Source organism: Somniosus microcephalus, chromosome 1 (assembly GCF_052327205.1).
Source record: "Somniosus microcephalus isolate GS21.2 chromosome 1, FLI_Smic_1.0, whole genome shotgun sequence".
In the NCBI taxonomy this organism is placed as follows: domain Eukaryota; kingdom Metazoa; phylum Chordata; class Chondrichthyes; order Squaliformes; family Somniosidae; genus Somniosus; species Somniosus microcephalus.
The window spans coordinates 388,534,203-388,554,275 of NC_140987.1; positions in this window are offsets into that span (position 1 = coordinate 388,534,203).

Below are 20,073 nucleotides of genomic sequence, written 5' to 3' on the forward strand. Positions count from 1 at the left end.
CTTTCGCGGGCTTACTGTCCTCAATCCACAAGCCTGTCTGGCTTGCAGTAACAGAAATCAAATGGTCCCAGAAACTGATCACGAGGTCCGGCGGCCATTTTGTATGCCCCTTTTTATCAAAGGTTTTTCTGTACAAGCTTTCTCTTGGTCAATAAACTGTCTTATCAACCCTGTTTTGTTGCGTGATTGAATTCCTGAAAATTTTGAATCTTACAATCTCCCAGTTTGCAGTGCACCGATGTATCAGGGAGGTCACCGAAGCTCTATACACCAAAAGAAACACTTACATCTCCTTCCCTATCTCACACCAAGTCCCATTCACCCATCACCCCTGCTGCTCGCTGACCTACATTGGCTCCTGGTCTGGCAACGCCTCGATTTTAAAATTATCATCCTTGTTTTCAAACCTCTACATGGTCTTGCCCCTCCCTATCTCTGTAACCTCCTCCAGCCCTACAACCCTCCGGGATCTCTGCACTCCTCCAATTCTGGCCTCCTGAGCATCCCTAATTTCCATCGCTCCACCATTGGTGGCCGTGCCTTCAGCGGCCAAGGCCCCAATCACTAGAATTCCCTCCCTAAACCTCTCCGCCTCTCTACCTCTCTCTCCTCTTTTAAGACGCTTCTTAAAACCTACCTCTTTGACCAAGCTTTTGGTCACCTGCCCTAATAGCTCCTTATGTGGCTCGGCATCAAATTTTGTTTGATAACGCTCCTGCGATGCATCTTGAGACATTTAATAACTACATTAAATGTAAGTTGTTGTTGCTGTTGTTGTTATTGACAGAGTGAAGCAGGATGAATGAGCTCGAGGAATTGCCCGCATGGTGGACACTGCGTTACGTGTTCTACATCAGCACCCTGGAATTTTTATCAATCGGAAGGCATTCCACTCCCTCAACGTACAACTGGTTTGAAACGGCGGCAGGCGGGTGGACCTGCGAGGGACGAGGCGGCTGAGCAGCGGCGGTTAAAAGCGGCTCCGAGACCAGGTAGGCCTCAGAGCAGCGGCGGCAGGCGGGCGGACCTGCGAGGGATGAGGCGGCTGAGCGGCAGCGGTTTAAAAGCGGCTCCGAGACCAGGTAGGCCTCAGAGCAGCGGCGGCAGGCGGGCGGACTTGCAAGGGACGAGGCGGCTGAGCAGCGGCAGTTTAAAAGCGGCTCCGAGACCAGGTAGGCTTACTAATCAGCAGTCTCCGAGCTCAGAGGGAGGGAGAGAAGTAAAAAGTAATTGAAGTGTGACGTCATCAGAAAGCAGGTAAGTGATTGGTTGGTGAGTGTTTCTCTCTTTTTAAACTTTAACTCTGTGGTTTATAGTTACTAAGGTCTCTCTGGTGTAGCGGGGACTGTTGGTAAACCATTAACTGTAGTGTAATTGGTGGGATTGATTTGATTTAATTTAATTTCAATTAATTAAAGGGTAAGTCATGGCAGGACAGCCCGGCCACGTGGTATGCTCCTCCTGCGCTATGTGGGAACTCAGGGACACTTCCTGTGTCCCTGACAACTACATGTGCAGGAAGTGTATCCAGCTGCAGCTACTGACAGACCGCATTGCGTCACTGGAGCTGCGATTGGATGCATATTGGAGTGTTCACGATGGTGAGGACGTCGTGAATAGCACGTTTAGGGAGTTGGACACACCACAGGTAGAGGTTGGACAGGCAGAAAGGGAAGGGGTGACGGCAGGCAGGTAGTGCAGGGGTCCCCTGTGGACATCCCCCTCTCAAACAGATACACCACTTTGAGTACTGTTGGGGGGGATGGCTTATCACAGGAAAGCAGCAGCAGCCAACTTCCTGGCACCAGGGGTGGCTCTGCTGCACTGGACGAGAGGAAAAAGAGGGGACGAGCTATAGTAATAGGGGATTCTATCGTAACGGGAATAGATAGGCGTTTCTGCGGCCGCAAACGAGACTCCAGGATGGTGTGTTGCCTCCCTGGTGCAAGGGTCAAGGATGCCTCAGAGCGGCTGCAGAACATCTTGGAAGGGGAGGGTGAACAGCCAGTTGTCGTGGTGCATATAGGTACCAACGATATAGGTAAAATCCGGGATGTGGTCCTAAAAGCTGAATATAGGGAGTTAGGAGGTAAATTAAAAAATAGGACCTCAAAGGTAGTAATCTCAGGATTGCTACCAGTGCCACGTGCTAGTCAGAGTAGAAATAGAAGGAAATTTCAGATGAATACGTGGCTAGAGGAATGGTGCAACGGGGAGGGATTCAAGTTCCTGGGACATTGGAACCGGTTCTGGGGGAGGTGGGACCAGTTCAAACCGGACGGTTTGCACCTGGGCAGGGCTGGAACCGATGTCCTAGGGGGAGTGTTTGCTAGTGCTCTGGGGGAGGGTTTAAACTAAAATGGCAGGGGGTTGGGAACCTGAGCAGGGAGACAGAGGAAAGGGAAACAAGGATAAAAGCAAAAGATAGGAAGGAGAAAAACAAAAGTGGCAGTCAGAGAAATCAACGGTTTAAATCAAACGTGGCCACAGTAAATAATAATTCTAATAGGTCTAAGAGCGTTAAAAAAACAAGCTTGAAGGCTTTGTGTCTTAATGCGAGGAGCATTCGTAATAAGGTGGATGAATTGGCTGCGCAAATAGAGGTAAACGAATATGATTTGGTTGGGATAACAGAAACGTGGCTCAAGGATGGCCAAGGCTGGGAACTCAACATCCAGGGTTATTCGATATTCAGGAAAGATAGGCAAAAAGGAAAGGGAGGTGGGGTAGCATTACTGGTTAAAGAAGGGATTAACACAATTGTAAGGAAGGATATTAGCTCTGATGATGTGGAATCTGCATGGGTAGAATTGAGAAATACCAAGGCGCAGAAAACGTTAGTGGGAGTGATATATAGACCTCCAAACAGTAAGGTGGATGTTGGGGATGGCATTAAAAGGGAAATTAAAGAAGCGTGCAATAAGGGCACAGCAGTCATCACGGGTGACTTTAATCTACATATAGATTGGGCTAACCAAATTAGTAACAATACTGTGGAGGAGGAATTCCTGGAGTGTTTACGGGATGGTTTCCTGGACCAATATGTCGAGGAACCAACCAGAGATCAGGTCATCTTAGACTGGGTATTATGTAACGAGAAAGGATTAATTAGCAATCTTGTTGTACGAGGCCCCTTGGGTCGGAGCGATCATAATATGATCGAATTCTTCATTAAGATGGAGAATGTAGTACTTGACTCAGAGACTAGGGTCCTAAATTTAAATAAAGGAAACTACGATGGTCTGAGGCGCGAGTTGGGTAGGATTGATTGGGGAATGTCACTCAAAGGGTTGACGGTGGATAGGCAATGGCAAACATTCAAAGACCGCATGGATGAAGCACAGAATTTGTTCATCCCAGTTTGGCATAAAAATAAAACAAAAAAGGTGACTCAACCGTGACTAACAAGAGAAATTAGGGATAGCATAAGATCCAAGGAGAGGACATATAAATTGGGCAGAAAAAGCAATAATCCTGAGGATTGGGAGCAGGTTAGGATTCAACAAAGGAGGACAAAGGGATTAATTAAGAAGGGGAAAATAGAATATGAGAGTAAACTTGCAGGGAACATAAAAACTGACTGTAAAAGCTTTTATAGATATGTGAAGAGAAAAGGATTGGTGAAGTCAAGCATAGGTCCCTTGCAGTCAGAATCAGGGGAATTTATAATGGGGAACAAAGAAATGGCAGACCAACTAAATACATATTTTGGTTCTGTCTTCACAAAGGAGGACACAAATAACCTCTCAGAGATGCCGGGGAACATAGGGTCTGATGAAGGGGAGGAACTGAAAGAAATCAGTATTTGTAGGGAAATGGTGTTAGGGAAATTGATGGGATTGAAGGCCGATAAATCCCCAGGGCCTGATAATCTACATCCTAGGGTACTTAAGGAAGTGGCCCTAGAAATTGTAGATGCATTGCTGATCATCTTCCAACATTCGATGGAATCTGGAACACTACCCATGGATTGGAGGGTAGCTAATGTTACCCCACTGTTCAAAAAAGGTGGTAGAGAGAAAACGGGGAATTACAGACCGGTAAGCCTGACATCGGTAGTGGGGAAAATGCTACAGTCCATTATAAAAGATGCAATAGCAGAGCACTTGGAAAACAGTGACAGGATCGAACAAAGTCAACATGGATACACAAAAAGTAAATCGTGCTTGACTAATCTACTGGAATTTTTTGAGGATGTAACTGGTAAAATAGATAAGGGAGAACCAGTGGATGTGGTGTATCTGGACTTTCAGAAGGCCTTCGATAAGGTTCCGCATAAGAGATTAGCATGTAAAGTTAAGGCTCATGGGATTGGGGGCAAGTTATTGACTTGGATAGAGAACTTGTTGGCAGACAGAAAGCAAAGAGTTGGAATAAACGTGTCTTTTTCCAAGTGGCAGGCAGTGACTAGTGGGGTACCGCAGGGATCGGTCCTTGGACCCCAGCTATTCACAATATATATTAATGATCTAGACAAGGGAACTAGATGTAATATCTCCAAATTTGCAGACGACACAAAGCTGGGTGGGCCTGTGTGCTATGAGGAGGATGTCGAGAAACTCCAGGATGATTTGGACATGTTGGGTGATTGGGCAGAAACATGGCAGATGCAATATAACGTGGATAAATGTGAGGTTATCCACTTTGGTGTCAAAAACGGGAAGGCAGATTATTATCTAAATGGCAATAGATTGAGAGAAGGGGAAGTGCAACGAGACCTGGGTGTCCTTGTGCACCAGTCGCTGAAGGTAAGCATGCAGGTGCAGCAGGCGGTTAAGAAGGCTAATGGTATGTTGGCCTTCATAGCGAGAGGGTTTGAGTACAGTAACAAGGATGTCTTGCTGCAGTTGTACAGGGCCTTGGTGAGACCACATCTTGAGTATTGTGTGCAGTTTTGGTCGCCTTATCTGAGGAAAGATGTTCTTGCCATGGAAGGAGTTCAGTGAAGATTCACCAGGCTGATACCTGGGATGGCAAGAATGACGTATGAGGAGAGATTGGGTCGATTGGGCTTGTACTCGCTGGAGTTTAGAAGAATGAGATGTGATCTCATTGAAACTTATAAAATTCTGACAGGACTGGACAGACTAGATGCAGGAAGGATGTTCCTGATGGTCGGGGAGTCCAGAACCAGGGGTCACAATCTGAGGATAAAGGGCAGGCCATTTAGGACAGAAATGAGGAGGAATTTCTTCACCCAGAGAGTGGTGAACCTGTGGAACTCTCTACCACAGAAGGCGGTGGAGGCCAGTTCATTAAATATATTCAAGAAGGAGTTGGATATATTTCTTAAGGCTAAAGGGATCAAGGGGTGTGGCGAGAAAGCAGGGACCGAGTACTGAATGTGGATGATCAGTCATGATCGCATTGAATGGCGGAGCAGGCTCGAAGGGCCGAATGGCCTACTCCTGCTCCTATCTTCTATGTTTCTTGTAGTGTATGTAACCGTCTACCTTTAAGAGACTATTGTATGTAACCGTTCACCTTTAAGAGAACTATTTTAGGTGTGGCACTATTTGTTTGGCTTCTGTATACGGTAATACTGACGGTGACCACACCGGTATATAAGTGCTGTGGCATGATTTATAGGGCAGATTCGCCCTGACCTTCGAATAGTAAAGTCCTGTTGTATGTTACTCCTGAAGTCTGTGTCGTAATTAACTGCACAACCCACAGACTTTACAGTGGCGACGAGTCCGATCGTACCCTGCGGCAACAATATTTTCAAAGCAACGAAAGAGCGTCGAAAAGAGGCAACCACCCTCGTCATTCGGCTGGGAGAAAACTCAAGGCTGCAGCAATAGAAAGGAGGAAGACTTTAGCGACAAAAACTTCCATCAGCAACAGGCACTGACTGTCCCTTCTGCCACGGTGACTGTGAGTAAGGGAAAGTGAAAAGAATAGCCGGAGGATAAGGGCTGGGCACTCGACCACGATCGAGGGGGAAAAGGAGCCGGACAAAAAGTCGGGTCCAACGGCGTCGTGAGAGACCGCGACCGGCGGGAAAAGCCGGGCGGTGACCGAAGCCACGAAGCGCTGCGACCGGGAGCGTAGGCGCGGGAAGAGAGAAACTCAGCCGCAGCCGGGGAGAGAAGCACCGGACTGCGAGAGGGCTGGGAGGCGCGATTGGGGTCCGAACGAGCGGGAGAGGCAGGGCCGACCAAGAGAGACTGCGCGAGAGCCAGTCCAGCGGCTGAACTGTCCTCCGTCAACGGGGTGTAACCAGCGCCGGTAGAGCCGAGCGAGCGGGAGAGAGGCAGAGCCGAGCAAGGGGAACTGTGCGAGAGCCAGTCCAGCGGCTGAACTGTCCTCCGTCAACGGGGTGTACCCAGCGCCGGTAGAGCCGAGCGAGCGGGAGAGAGGCAGAGCCGAGCAAGGGGAACTGTGCGAGAGCCAGCCCAGCGGCTGAACCTGTTCGCCGTCAACGGGGTACCCAGAGCCGGTCGCCATGCCATAAAATTTAAAAAAAAGGGAAAGCCTTGAAGCCGACGCGCAGGCTGTGAACCTGAAAGCCAGCGGCCGTCGCCCGTGGGGAAAGTGTACCCCTCCCGCCAGGGAAGAAATGCGGGAAGCCGCCATTAGGCGGGGAAGAAGACAGAAGCGGGAAACCGCCATTGAAGTGGGCGGGGAGAGAAGATAAGAGCGGGAAACCGCCATTTTCGCGGGAAAACCGCCATCTTAGAAAAAAAAAAGAAATAATAATTTAAAGAAATACTTGTGTTGTTCCCAAAGAGAGGAAGATGCCTAAGCGTGGTAACATCAACGATTTTAATTCGGAGATAGAAGACTGGGCCACGTACGTGGAACGCATTGAGATCTATTGTGAGGCCAACAAAATAGAAGAAGACGACAAAGCTATAACCTTGCTAAACTCGATGGGCGCAAAGACATACGGGCTCTTGAAGCATCTACTATCACCAGCTAAACCGGCGGATCAGACTTTCGATGAGATAGTGGCTGTTCTGAAGGATCACTTGAACCCCACACCGTTGATGTTGGCTGAACGATTCAAATTCTATGCGAGAACGCAACGGAAAGACGAAAGCAACGCGGAATACTTGGTCGAACTGCGTAGACTAGCGAAATACTGCCAGTTTGAAGGGAATCTGACAGAGGCATTGCGAGACAAGTTCGTATGCGGACTGTCCAAGGAAGGGACGCAAAAGCGATTACTCGAAGAGAACGACCTTACACTTGACAGGGCTGTCCTTATAGCAGCATCGCACGAAGCCGCAGTGAAAGGAACTGCGGAAATGCAGCTAAAGGCAGCGGCACTCGGTGTGGACCAAATTACCTCGAGTATAACAAAATGCTATCGCTGTGGGAAGACAACACACGATCAGAAGTAATGCTGGTTTAAGAACCAGGAATGTAGGAAATGTGGCAAACTGGGTCACATCGCTAAGGTATGCCGGTCAGGGAAGAAGACCAACAACCAAAGGAAGCCATCACAGGAAAAGTACAACAAGGTACACAAGGTGGCTGAGAAGAGTTCAGACGAACAGAATTCAGACTCAGACCCAAACGGCCAGGAGCTGGGTAGTCTGAGAATTCATAATGTGAGTAAGGAAGCTGACCTACAAACTATCTGGGTCATGCTAAAAATAGCTGGAATCCAAGTGAAAATGGAGTTGGACACTGGATCAGCTGTATCAGTCATAAATCGAAGGGATTACCACCGGCTCTTCTCACATATACCCTTAAGAGATACCAAGTTCGTATTGCAGACATACACGGGGCATAAAGTATACCCCATGGGAAAGATAAGAGTCAAGGTGAGAGATAGGGGTAAAGAACACCCAAGAATGAACTTATACTACCTGAGGGAGGACCACCACTTCTAGGACGGGAGTGGATCAAGGAAATAGACATGGAATGGCACTACCTACAAGCAATGACGAGTGAGGACTCGGTGCAGACAAGCAGCTCAGACTCTGAGCCGGAAGACGATAAGTCCAGCCCAAGTATGAAAAACAAGGTTAACATGAACTCACTGACTAAGGTTGGAAAAACGATGGCGTGTATAAAGACAGAGAATTTTGAGTCTGTTCAAGTTACAGACATATACATTACGGAGGAACACCGGGCTCGAAATCAACGTTATCTCAAAGTACGACAACAATTAGAACAATTGAGTTACCGTCTCGTACAAGAGATGAAAACAATGAAAAAGTTCTATGATACCGAATGGGAGAGTCTGGAAAGACAACAGAACCTGCTGGCTCAAGCAGAGAGCGACCATAGAGCCATCGTGACCAATTACCGATCACATCTCCCTTATGATGTTCAGGAGTTAGAATATTTGCATGATCTAGAGATACAGCATAAAGGCAAACCACGCTGCACTGAGGATTTTGTTCTGCAATTGGAGACGGAGCTAGTGCAGGCAAGGTTAAGAGAAGCTGAATTGCAGTGTGCACTTAAAGAGATGCAGAAAAAAATCTTGGGCAAAGAAAAGAGAAACGCTTCTTTACCTGATGAGAATAATGTGGCCATGTTGCAAGAGGAGCTTATAGGGGCGAAACTGAAAGAAGCTAAGCAAAGGATGTTGGAACTTGAAACACAGAACCAAATCAGCAGTAACCAGCTAGGTCGAACAGAGGAGGAGTGCAATGGTCTACAGGAGAAGGTGCAATATCTCTCAGCCCAGAATAAGGGACTACTCACTCAGTTAAATGAAAGTAAAGGGAAAATGGCTGAGATAGACTGCAAGAATAAAGAAGATTTGATGGCAGTGAGACTTCGAGAGGCAGAGAGCATAGCAGCCTTGGCTGAACTCCAACAGAAAATTGCGAAAGAAGCAAATGAAGAGGAATCTTCAGGAAGCCAGGATTTTATTCCAGTTCTTCTCTACGACTCTTTACAAGCAGAGTGTGAGAAGTTGAAAGAACAGTATGAACAGGCCCAGGCTACAATTCTGGAGGGGGTTAACTCGGCAACCTCCGAAAAGCTAGTTTCAGTAGAAGCATATGAGCAACTAAAGGTTGAACATGAGCAAGAAGTCCAAAGGCTGCAGGAAATTCTTGATGAGCTCAAGGCCAAGACAGACTCATCGGTAGAAGTTCCATCCATAGATGAGAAATTAGAGGTGAAAGACATGGCAGAACATGAAAGGCAAGATGTCCAAGAACTCAGAAAATTATTGAAGGAAACCCAAGACAAATATGAGGCGGCAATGACCGAGGTTCAACAACTTGAAGAACAGAGTCAACTGGGAATCCTTTCAGTGGAAGAAAAGGAAACTGTAAGAAACACAGAGACTGTAAGACATGAGCTAGAGAGCATCATGGCACAAGAGCTAGATAGCATCATGGCACAACTTCTCCGAGCGCTGAAAGCCAAAGTACAAGAGGAAAAGAAGGTGAAAGCATTGGAGGAAAAGGTGGATGAAATGGAGAAGACTCTGATTCACACTGTTCCCGTGGAAGAGTTAACAGTCAGCCAATTCCTTCATATGTTGAGGGACAGGACCCTGCAATGGGAACAATCTGAACACGAGCTTCAATCTTCAGAGGGAAGGAGTTCGGAGCTCTCAAAAGTTACGGATATAGCTGAGGGTGCAACACGGATTTTACTGGGATGCCAAAAGTACGCTGAATCACGTCAATGGGAACAACAGAATGTTGAAACAGATGCTCCAGTAGAAGGATTGAATAGCCCGATCAATCAATCTCCGATGGAAGGGGAAGTATTGAAGTCATTAGTGAAGGATTTGCAGGAAACCCAGGAAGAGTGGGATGAATATGAACGCATAAAGAAGTCTCTTCAGGAAAGATGTCTAGGGAGGGAACAACAGTCGGCTAACGTCCAGTTGGGTAAGGAAGAAGTAGCAGGCCCTCTCGCTAGACTAGCTCAGGATGACACCGAATATTACCATGACCTGTTGAGTGACACGGAATATTACGAGGACTTGGTCTGCCCAGCTTGTGATGAAAACTCCCAAAGTGCAGAAATCAGGATGAAGCACTTAAAGTCTAAGGAACATAGGGAGATGGTGGCGCTACAGCTGGCAGCTGATAAGGGAGCCCTGAGAGTCTCCAAGAAGCAAAAAAGGAAAAGACGAAGCCGAAGATGATAACCATCTAAATCATTATCACTTCTAATGGGAAAGTAGGGAAAAATTACTAAGGCAGTCCATCTGTTTGTAAAAGTCAGCACTGCTGGTTCAGCAGGACGGAAGTTCAAGCTGTTACGTCAAGGGAAAGACTATTGGATGAGTCACGCTAGCAATGTGAACCGGCTACACCACAGAGATGTTGTTCGGACCGAGTCAAGACCAGAGACTGAATCTGTGAACTGTTCCCACAGAGACTGAACCTGTGAACTGTTTTCCGCAGAGACTATATCTGTAAATTGTTTTACATGAAGTTGAATATATGTTATGTTTAATGGGGAATACGTATGTTGTAAGCTAAAAAGGGAGGATTGTAGTGTATGTAACCGTCTACCTTTAAGAGACTATTGTATGTAACCGTTCACCTTTAAGAGAACTATTTTAGGTGTGGCACTATTTGTTTGGCTTCTGTATACGGTAATACCGATGGTGACCACACCGGTATATAAGTGCTGTGGCATGATTTATAGGGCAGATTCGCCCTGACCTTCGAATAGTAAAGTCCTGTTGTATGTTACTCCTGAAGTCTGTGTCGTAATTAACTGCACAACCCACAGACTTTACATTTCCATGTTTCTATGAAACTACAGGCAGTGCATCATTCAGGCATGTGCCTTGCTATCACGGCAGCAGTCATAACTCTTTCATTCTGTGCCAGTCCTCCGCAGTGCCTTTGTTCCAACCAGGCCGCCAAGGTACAGGCTGGTTATTGGGCAAGAAAGGACATGGCTCACGACTCCAGTTAGGAACCTGCAGATGCACAGCACGCCTCCAATGAGAGCCATGCTGCCACAAGGAACCCCAATGCAGCAAACAATCGACATGCTCAAGCAGCACGAGAGAAGTGGCCATGGCAGAGCATCGCGTGAGACCCGAGGAGTGGCTAGACAAGAAGCACGAGAGAACCGGCAGTCATAGAGTCATAGAGTATACAGCACAGAAAGAGGCCCTTCGGCCCATCGTGTCTGCGCCGGCCATCAAGCCCTATCTATTCTAATCCCATTTTCCAGCACTTGGTCCATAGCCTTGTATGCTATGGTGTTTCAAGTGCTCATCTAAATGCTTCTTGAATGTTTTGAGGGTTCCTGCCTCTACCACCCTTTCAGGCAGTGAGTTCCAGATTCCAACCACCCTCTGGGTGAAAAAGTTTTTCCTCAAATCCCCTCTAAACCTCCCGCCCCTTACCTTGAAACTTTGCCCCTTGGCTATTGACCTCTCTACTAAGGGGAAAAGTTCCTTTCTATCTACCCTATCTATGCCCCTCATAATTTTGTACACCTCAATCAGGTCCCCCCTCAGCCTTCTCTGCTCTAAGGAAAACAACCCCAGCCTGTCCAGTCTCTCTTTATAGCTGAAGTGCTCCAGCCCAGGTAACATCCTGGTGAATCTCCTCTGCATCCTCTCCAATGCAATCGCATCCTTCCTATAGTGTGGTGACCAGAACTGCACACAGTATTCCAGCTGTGGCCTAACTAGCATTTTTTACAGATCCATCATAACCTCCCTGCTCTTATATTCTATGCCTCGGCTAATGAAGGCAAGTATCCCATATGCCTTTTTAACCACCTTATCTACCTGTCCTGCTGCCATCAGGGATCTATGTACATGCACACCAAGGTCCCTCTGTCCTTCCTAGGGTCCTACCATTCATTGTGTATTCCCTTGCCTTGTTAGTCCTCCCAAAATGCATCACCTCACACTTTTCAGGATTAAATTCCATTTGCCACTGTTCTGCCCATCTGACCAACCCGTCTATATCGTCCTGTAGCCTGAGGCTTCCCTCCTCGCTTTTTACCACTCCACCAATTTTCATGTCGTCTGCGAACTTACTGATCAAACCTCCTACAGTCATATCTAAATCATTAATGTAGACTACAAACAGCAAGGGACCCAGCACCGATACCTGCGGTACACCACTGGACACAGGCTTCCAGTCACAAAAACAACCTTTGACCATCACCCTCTGCCTCCTGCCACTAAGTCAATTTTGGATCCAATGTGCCAAATTGCCCTGGATTCCATGGGCTCTTACCTTCTTGATCAGTCTTCCATGCGGGACTTTGTCAAAAGCCTTAGTGAAGTCCATGTAGACTACATCAACTGCACTACCCTCATCCAGACACCTGGTCACCCCCTCGAAAAATTCAATCAAATTGGTTAGACATGATCTCCCCCTGACAAAACCCTGCTGACTATCCCTGATTAATCCATGCCTCTCCAAGTGGAGACTAATTCTGTCCCTCAGAATTTTTTCCAATAATTTCCCTACCACTGATGTTAGGCTCACTGGCCTGTAATTCCCTGGTTTATCCCTACTCCTTTCTTGAATAATGGTACTATGTTAAGCGATAACCTTTCTTGCCCAATAGGCAGTGGTTAGTGTATTTAGTGGTTGGTGTTTTTAGTTGTTAGTCATAGAGTCATAACGGCACAGAAGGAGGCCATTTGGACCATCTGTAGAGCAATTCAGTCAGTCCCATTCCCCTGCTCTATCTCCGTAGCCCTGCAAGTTTATTTCCTTCAAGTGCCTATCCAGTCTCCCCTTGAAAACATTGAGTGGCTCCGCTTCCACCACTTCCATCAGCAGCGAGTTCCAGGTCCTCACCACTCACTGCGTAAAAAAAGTTTTTCCTCACATCCCCTCTGTATTTCTTGCCCAAAAACTTAAATCTGTGTCCCCTAGTCCTTGTACCACCAACTAGTGGGAACAGCCTTTCCCCGTCTAGCCTATCCAAACCCATTATAATCTTGTACATCTCTATCAAATCACCCCACAACCTCCTTTGTTCTAATGAAAATAAATCCAGCTTCTCCAACCTGTCCTTGTAGCTAAGATCCCCGTCACCGGAACCATTCTGGTAAATCTCCTCTGCACCCTCTCAAGGGCCTTCACATCCTTCCTAAAGTGTGGTGACCAGAACTGGACGCAATACTCCAGTTGTGGTCTAACCAGCGCTTTATAGGGGGTGTTATAGTGTTAAGTTCGTGTAAGTATTTAGTTTAGTGGTTAGTGTTTTTAGTGGTTGCTGTTAGCTAAACAGTTAAATGGCCTTAAAACTAAACAAACTGTTTTAAATAAGTGTTAGCTAACATGGCAGAACAGCTGAAGCCCATTGCAAGCACATCATGTGCCATGTGGGAACTCCAAAACCCTTTGTGTGCCCTGGAAAACCAAATATACAGGAAGTTCCACCAACTGTTCCAGTTCGAGCTCAGAGTTTCAGAGCTTGAGGGCTGGCTGGCGTCACAACGGTGCATACTGGAAGCTGAGAGTTTTGTGGATAGTATGTTTAAGGAGATGATTACCCCTCAGCCAAAGAGAGTTCAAGAGGAGAGGGAGTGGGTGACCACCAGGCAGACTAGGAGGAACAGGCAGGCAGTGCAGTAAAATCTAAATGGTACTATTTTGAGGGGGGTGCAAGAGCAGGGGTGTGGTGTATGTAACCTGTTCCACCTTAAGAGAACTACCTTAAGAGATGTACTACTTTCTCTTGGCTGCTGTATATTATAATACCGGTGGTGACCACACCGGTATATAAACGTTGTGTAGGGATTTGCTGGGCAGTTCAGCCCTGACCTCCGAATAGTAAAGACCTGTTAAAAGTTACTCTTGTGGTCTGTGTCCAGTGATTTATAATAAGCATAACTGGGACACACAGACTTAACAGTGGCGACGAGTCCGATCTTACCCTGCGGCAGTTTTACATCCAAGGCAGCTTCGTCCTCAGAACGGGCGTCGAGAAGAGGCATCCGCCCTCATCATCCTGCTGAGCACCATCGCACGGGAGGCATCGAGAACCCGGGTTAAAAAGAAAAATTCTGACCACGAAGCCCTCCATCAGTGACAGGCAGTGATCATCCCTTCTACCATGATGGTGGGTAAGCCGATCAGCGACACGAGCAGAAAGTCGGCCGCGTTGACTGTGGAGTGGGGGAGGGAAAACGGAGGAAAAAGGGCGGAGAACTCGACCAGGGCCGGTGAAAAGGGCCGGGCTGCAATCGAGGCCGAGAGGCGCAGCAACTGGGGCAGCTTAAGGCACGAGAGCCGCGGAGAACTCAAACGCAGCCGGTGTAAAGGACCGGGCTGCATGCGGGGCTGAGAGGCGCAACAGCAGGGGAAGCGTGAATGCCCACGGGAACCGCGGGGGAGTAAAAGCAGGGTCGGGGAATTGAGAACCGCTGGGCAGGCGAGAACGGCAGCAGCACGGCAATCGCCATTGCAGCCAGCGGGGGAAGAAGGCAAACGCGGGAATCCGCCATTGTAGTCGGCGGGGGAAGAAGACGAGTGCGGGAAAGACCGCCAAGCGCGGGAAGCCGCCATTTTAGTAGGCGGGGGAAGAAGACAAGCGCGGGAAGCCGCCATTTTGAGAAAAAGAAAAATTAAAAAACTTGCAAGGATGCCTAAACATGGGAACATTAATACCTTTGATAGCGATATCGAAGATTGGACCACGTATGTAGAACGCATGGAAGTTTATTGTAAAGCAAATAAGGTACCAGATGATGAGAAAGCACTAACCTTATTAAGCTCAATGGGTGCGAAGACATACGGGCTATTGAAGCACCTTCTATCACCAGATAAACCGGCGGATCAGACTTTCGCGAATATTGTTACTGTCCTGAAAAATCATTTAAACCCCACGCCGCTGATGATAGTGGAACGATTTAAATTTTACAGAAAAACGCAGCTGAAAGACGAAAGCAACGCTGAATTTTTAATTGAACTGCGTAAGCTATCAAAGTACTGTCAGTTTGGAACAGGACTAGCAGATGCGCTGAGAGATAAATTTGTGTGTGGATTGTTAAAAGAAGGAACACAAAAGCGACTGCTTGAGGAGAATGATCTTACGCTTGATAAAGCTGTCACTATTGCAGCATCGCACGAAGCCGCAGCGAGAGGCACTGCGGAAATGCAGCTACGGTCACCGGAACTCAGCACCAATCAAATGGTCTTGGGTACAGTAAAATGTTATCGTTGTGGAAAGACAACGCATGATCAGAACCAGTGCTGGTTCAAAAATCAGGAATGCAGAAAATGTGGCAGGCTTGGTCACATAGCTAAAGTATGCCGGTCAGGAAAGAAGATCAGCAACAAAAAGTCACCGCAGGAAAAGTACAGAAAGGTACACAAGGTGATAGAGAACAGTTCGAATGAACAGAAGTCAAATTCAGACTCCAGCAGTAATGAACTGGGTAGTCTAAGAGTACACAATGTTGGTAATGAAGCAGACCTCCAAACAATCTGGGTCACACTTCAGATAGCAGGAGTCCAAGTGAAGATGGAATTGGACACTGGATCGGCATTGACGGTCATGAATAAGCAAGATTACAAAAGGTTATTCCCACATATTCCCCTACGGGATACGGAGATTGTATTGAAAACATACACGGGGCAAAGAGTATACCCCATCGGGAAGATAGAGGTAAAGGTGGTCCACAAGGGCAAAGAAAGCCGAGGAATGGACTTATATGTGCTACCTGAGGGAGGTCCACCACTACTGGGACGGGAGTGGATTAGGAAAATAAATATGGACTGGCATTCCTTAAAAGCACTAACGGTAGATTCCGGTAAAAAAGATGTCAAACCTAAACGATTGTCCAGAATATTGGACGATGCTAAAGAGGTGTTCCAACAGGGACTGGGAACACTGAGAGGAATTACGGCAAACATCAAGGTTGAAGAACATGCAAACCCGAAATTTTTCAAAGCCAGACCAGTACCTTATGCGATACGACCTGCTGTGGAAGCTGAGCTGGAAGGGCTAGAACGTTCAGGAGTACTGTCTAAGGTAGACTGGAGTGAGTGGGCCACGCCCATTGTTCCCGTCATGAAGCGTTCATCGAGCAACAAGCCGGGGGAACCGGGGAAGGTTAGCATCTGTGGAGATTTCAAGATCACTGTTAATCCGGTGCTTCGCACGGTGCAGTATCCGCTTCCGCGGATTGAGGATACCTTCGCTTCGTTGTCTGGCGGGAAACACTTCACCAAGATAGACCTGGCACAGGCGTACTTACAGATGGAAGTTGAGGAAGAGTCATGCCAGTATCTCACGATCAACACGCATAGAGGCTTGTACCGGTATAATAGGCTGGTTTTTGGAGTGGCATCGGCTCCAGCAATTTGGCAGAGGGCCATGGAGCAGGTATTACAGGGAATTCCAGGCACACAATGTTACCTGGACGATATTCTGATTACAGGAGATGATGACGAGGAACACCTTGCAAATTTGGAACTGGTGCTCACCAGATTGAAAGAATATGGACTTCGAGTTAATCGCCAGAAATGTGAGTTCTTTCAGAAGCGGATCTCGTACTGTGGTCATGTCATTGACCAGGAGGGGCTTCATAAGTCTCCTGACAAGATCGAAGCTGTTGTGAAGGCTCCCGCTCCGGATAATGTATCCCAGTTGAGGTCATTCCTAGGGTTGATTAACTATTACCATAGGTTTCTGCCAAATTTATCCACGGTGCTGCACCCGCTGAACGCTCTTTTGCAGAAGGGAGTACCATGGAAGGGGAGCGAGGACTGTAAGAGGGCCTTTCGCAAAAGCAAGTCATTGATCACCTCAGAGGAAGTGTTGGCTCACTTCAACCCAACGCTGCCTATTCGTTTGGCTTGTGATGCTTCTCCATATGGTATTGGGGCAGTACTCTCACACAAGTTGCCAAATGGCTTGGAGAGGCCAGTTGCGTTCGCATCCAGATCATTGACCTCCGCTGAGCGCAACTATGCTCAGATAGATAGGGAGGCTCTCAGCCTTGTGTGGGGAGTAAAGAAGTTTAATCATTACCTGCAGGGCCAAAAGTTTACACTTCTGACAGACCACCAGCCGTTGGTATCCATTTTTAACCCTAAGAAGGGTGTTTCGGTGATGACAGCACAGAGACTCCAGAGATGGTCCCTTTTCCTAGGGGCACATCAATATCAGATCGAATTCAAAGGTACAAAGCAGCATGGTAATGCTGATGGGCTGTCGCGCCTGCCACTACCTACAGAGAAGGAGGCACCGACGGTTGACCCTGTTGAGTTATTTCACTCGACCATCATCGAATGTTTACCAGTCACCAATGCAAGTATTGAAAGAGAAACCAGGAACGACCCGACACTGTCCCGGGTCTACGAAGTGACAGTGAAGGGATGGCCAGCACATGGTGATCCACTGTTACCGGCATTCTCAGCAAGACGAGAACAGCTGTCCGTCTGTCAAGGAACATTGATGTATGGAACAAGGGTGATTATTCCTCCTAAGTTAAGAGAGAGAGTTCTAAAGGAACTGCATGAAGGTCATCTGGGGGGAGTCAAGATGAAAAGCCTTGCTAGGGCTTATGTGTGGTGGCCGGGTATCGACCAACAGATAGAGGAGCTGACGAAAAGCTGCTCAGGGTGCCAAAAAGTGCAAAATGCACCTCCGATTGCACCGCTGCATCCATGGGAATGGCCTTCAACCCCATGGCAACATGTACATATTGACTTTGCTGGTCCATTCATGGACTCCATGTTTTTAATTGCGGTGGACGCACATTCTAAATGGCCAGAAGTGATTAAGATGACTACCACTACCTCGGAAAAGACGATCGCGGAGCTAAGAACGATATTTGCAAGAAATGGATTGCCAGAACAAATACGTTCAGACAACGGACCGCAGTTCGTGTCAGAAGAATTCCAGAAATTCATGAAGAAGAATGGGGTGAAACATTATACCTCTGCCCCATATCATCCGGCTACAAACTGGTTGGCCAAGAGATTTGTACAAACGTTCAAAAAAGCAATAAAGGCCATGAGTGAAGATCAGATTCCACTACAACACAAGGTGGACAAATCCCTACTGGCATATCGAAACGCCACTCATGCAGTGACAAACCAAAGTCCTGCCATGATGTTCTATAATAGGAGGTTGCGGTCCAGGTTGGACTTGTTAAAACCAAATGTGCGGAGGGAAGTTGAAAACAAACAGTTCCAGCATATAAATAACAAGACCACTCGGAGTTTCGAAATAGGACAACCAGTGTTAGCCCGGGACTATAAAAACGAGAAATGGCAATCTGGAACAATTCGGGCCAGGCAAGGACCCCTGATGTACACGGTAGATATTGGTGATAATGTAATACGGCGTCATGCTGACCAACTGGTAGAATCGAGAACAAGGGTCGAACCCAGGGTTACGGCAGAGACAACCGTGGAAGAAGTTAGTGAACCTGAAGCATCTACCTCAGAAGCGAATGTACCTGAGGATGATGTCCAATCCATAAGAGATCAACTAGCTGAGTCACCCCAGCAACGAGAATCAGAGACCCCTGAAAGGCGTTATCCAACTCGAATCAGGAGGCCTCCTCAGAGACTGAATCTTTGAACTGTTTTGCATGAAGTTGTATATATATATATCTATATGTTATTATGTTATGTTAAATGGGGATATAACTGTTAAGCTAAAAAGGGAGGATTGTGGTGTATGTAACCTGTTCCACCTTAAGAGAACTACCTTAAGAGATGTACTACTTTCTCTTGGCTGCTGTATACTGTAATACCAGTGGTGACCACACCGGTATATAAACGTTGTGTAGGGTTTGCTGGGCAGTTCAGCCCTGACCTCCGAATAGTAAAGACCTGTTAAAAGTTATTCTTGTGGTCTGTGTCCAGTGATTTATAATAAGCATAACTGGGACACACAGACTTAACAAGGGGGACCTGGGGTGCATATTCACAAATCTTTGAAGGTGGCAGGGCAAGTTGATAAGGCGGTTAAAAAAGCATATGGGATACTTGGCATTGTATGCAAAACAAGGAAGTCATGCTAAACCAGTGGTGGGCAAAATACTGCCCGTGGGCTGTATCTGGCCCACCAATGGATTCTATCCGGCCTGCCAAGGCCTGGCTTCAAGATGTGAATGTCCGCCGAACCTGACCCCATCCCATGTGATGTCAAGAGGCGGGTCATTGTCTCCGAGGCAGCAAGGGAGTCAACATAGCAACGGGCCTTAGAGACGGGAGGCAAAGCCAAACTTGATTGCATTTTTTGAGGAGGTAACAAGGAGGGTTGATGAGGGTAGTGGGTTTGATCTAGTCTACGTGGATTTTAGCAAGGCTTTTGACAAGGTCCCACATGGCAGACTGGCCAAAAAAGTAAAAGCCCATGGGATCCAAGGGAAAGTGGCAAGTTGGATCCAAAATTAGCTTAGTGGCAGGAATCAAAGGGTAATGGTTGACGGGTGTTTTTGTGACTGGAAGACTGTTTCCAGTGTGGTTCTGCAGGGCTCAATACTAGATCCCTTGCTTTTTGTGGTATATATCAATGTTTCAGACTTCAATGTAGGGGGCATGATTAAGAAGTTTGCAGATGATACAAATATTGGCCGTGTGGTTGATAGTGAGGAAGAAAGCTGTAGACTGCAGGAAGATATCAATGGACTGGTCCAGTGGGCAGAAAAGTGGCGAATGGAATTCAATCCGGAGAAGTGTGAGGTAATGCATTTGGGGAGGGCTAATAAGGCAAGGGAATACATAATAAATGGTAGGACACTGAGAAGTGTAGAGGAACAGAGGGACCTTGGAGTGCATGTCACAGATCCCTGAAGGTAGCAGGACAGGTAGATAAGGTGGTTAAGAAGGCAAACGGGATACTTTCCTTTATTAGCCAAGGCATAGAATATAAGAGCAGGGAGATTATGCTTGAACTGTATAAAACACTAGTTAGGCCACTGCATACAGTTCTGGTCACCACATTACAGGAAAGATGTGATTGCACTAGAGAGGGTACAGAGGAGATTTACAAGGATGTTGCCAGGACTGGAGAATTTTAGTGGGCAGCACGGTGGCATAGTGGTTAGCACTGTTGCCTCACAGCGCCAGGGACCCGGGTTCGAATCCGGCCTCGGGCGACTGTCTGTGTGGAGTTTGCACATTCTCCCCGTGTTTGCGTGGGGTTTCCTCCGGGTGCTCTGGTTTCCTCCCACAGTCCAAA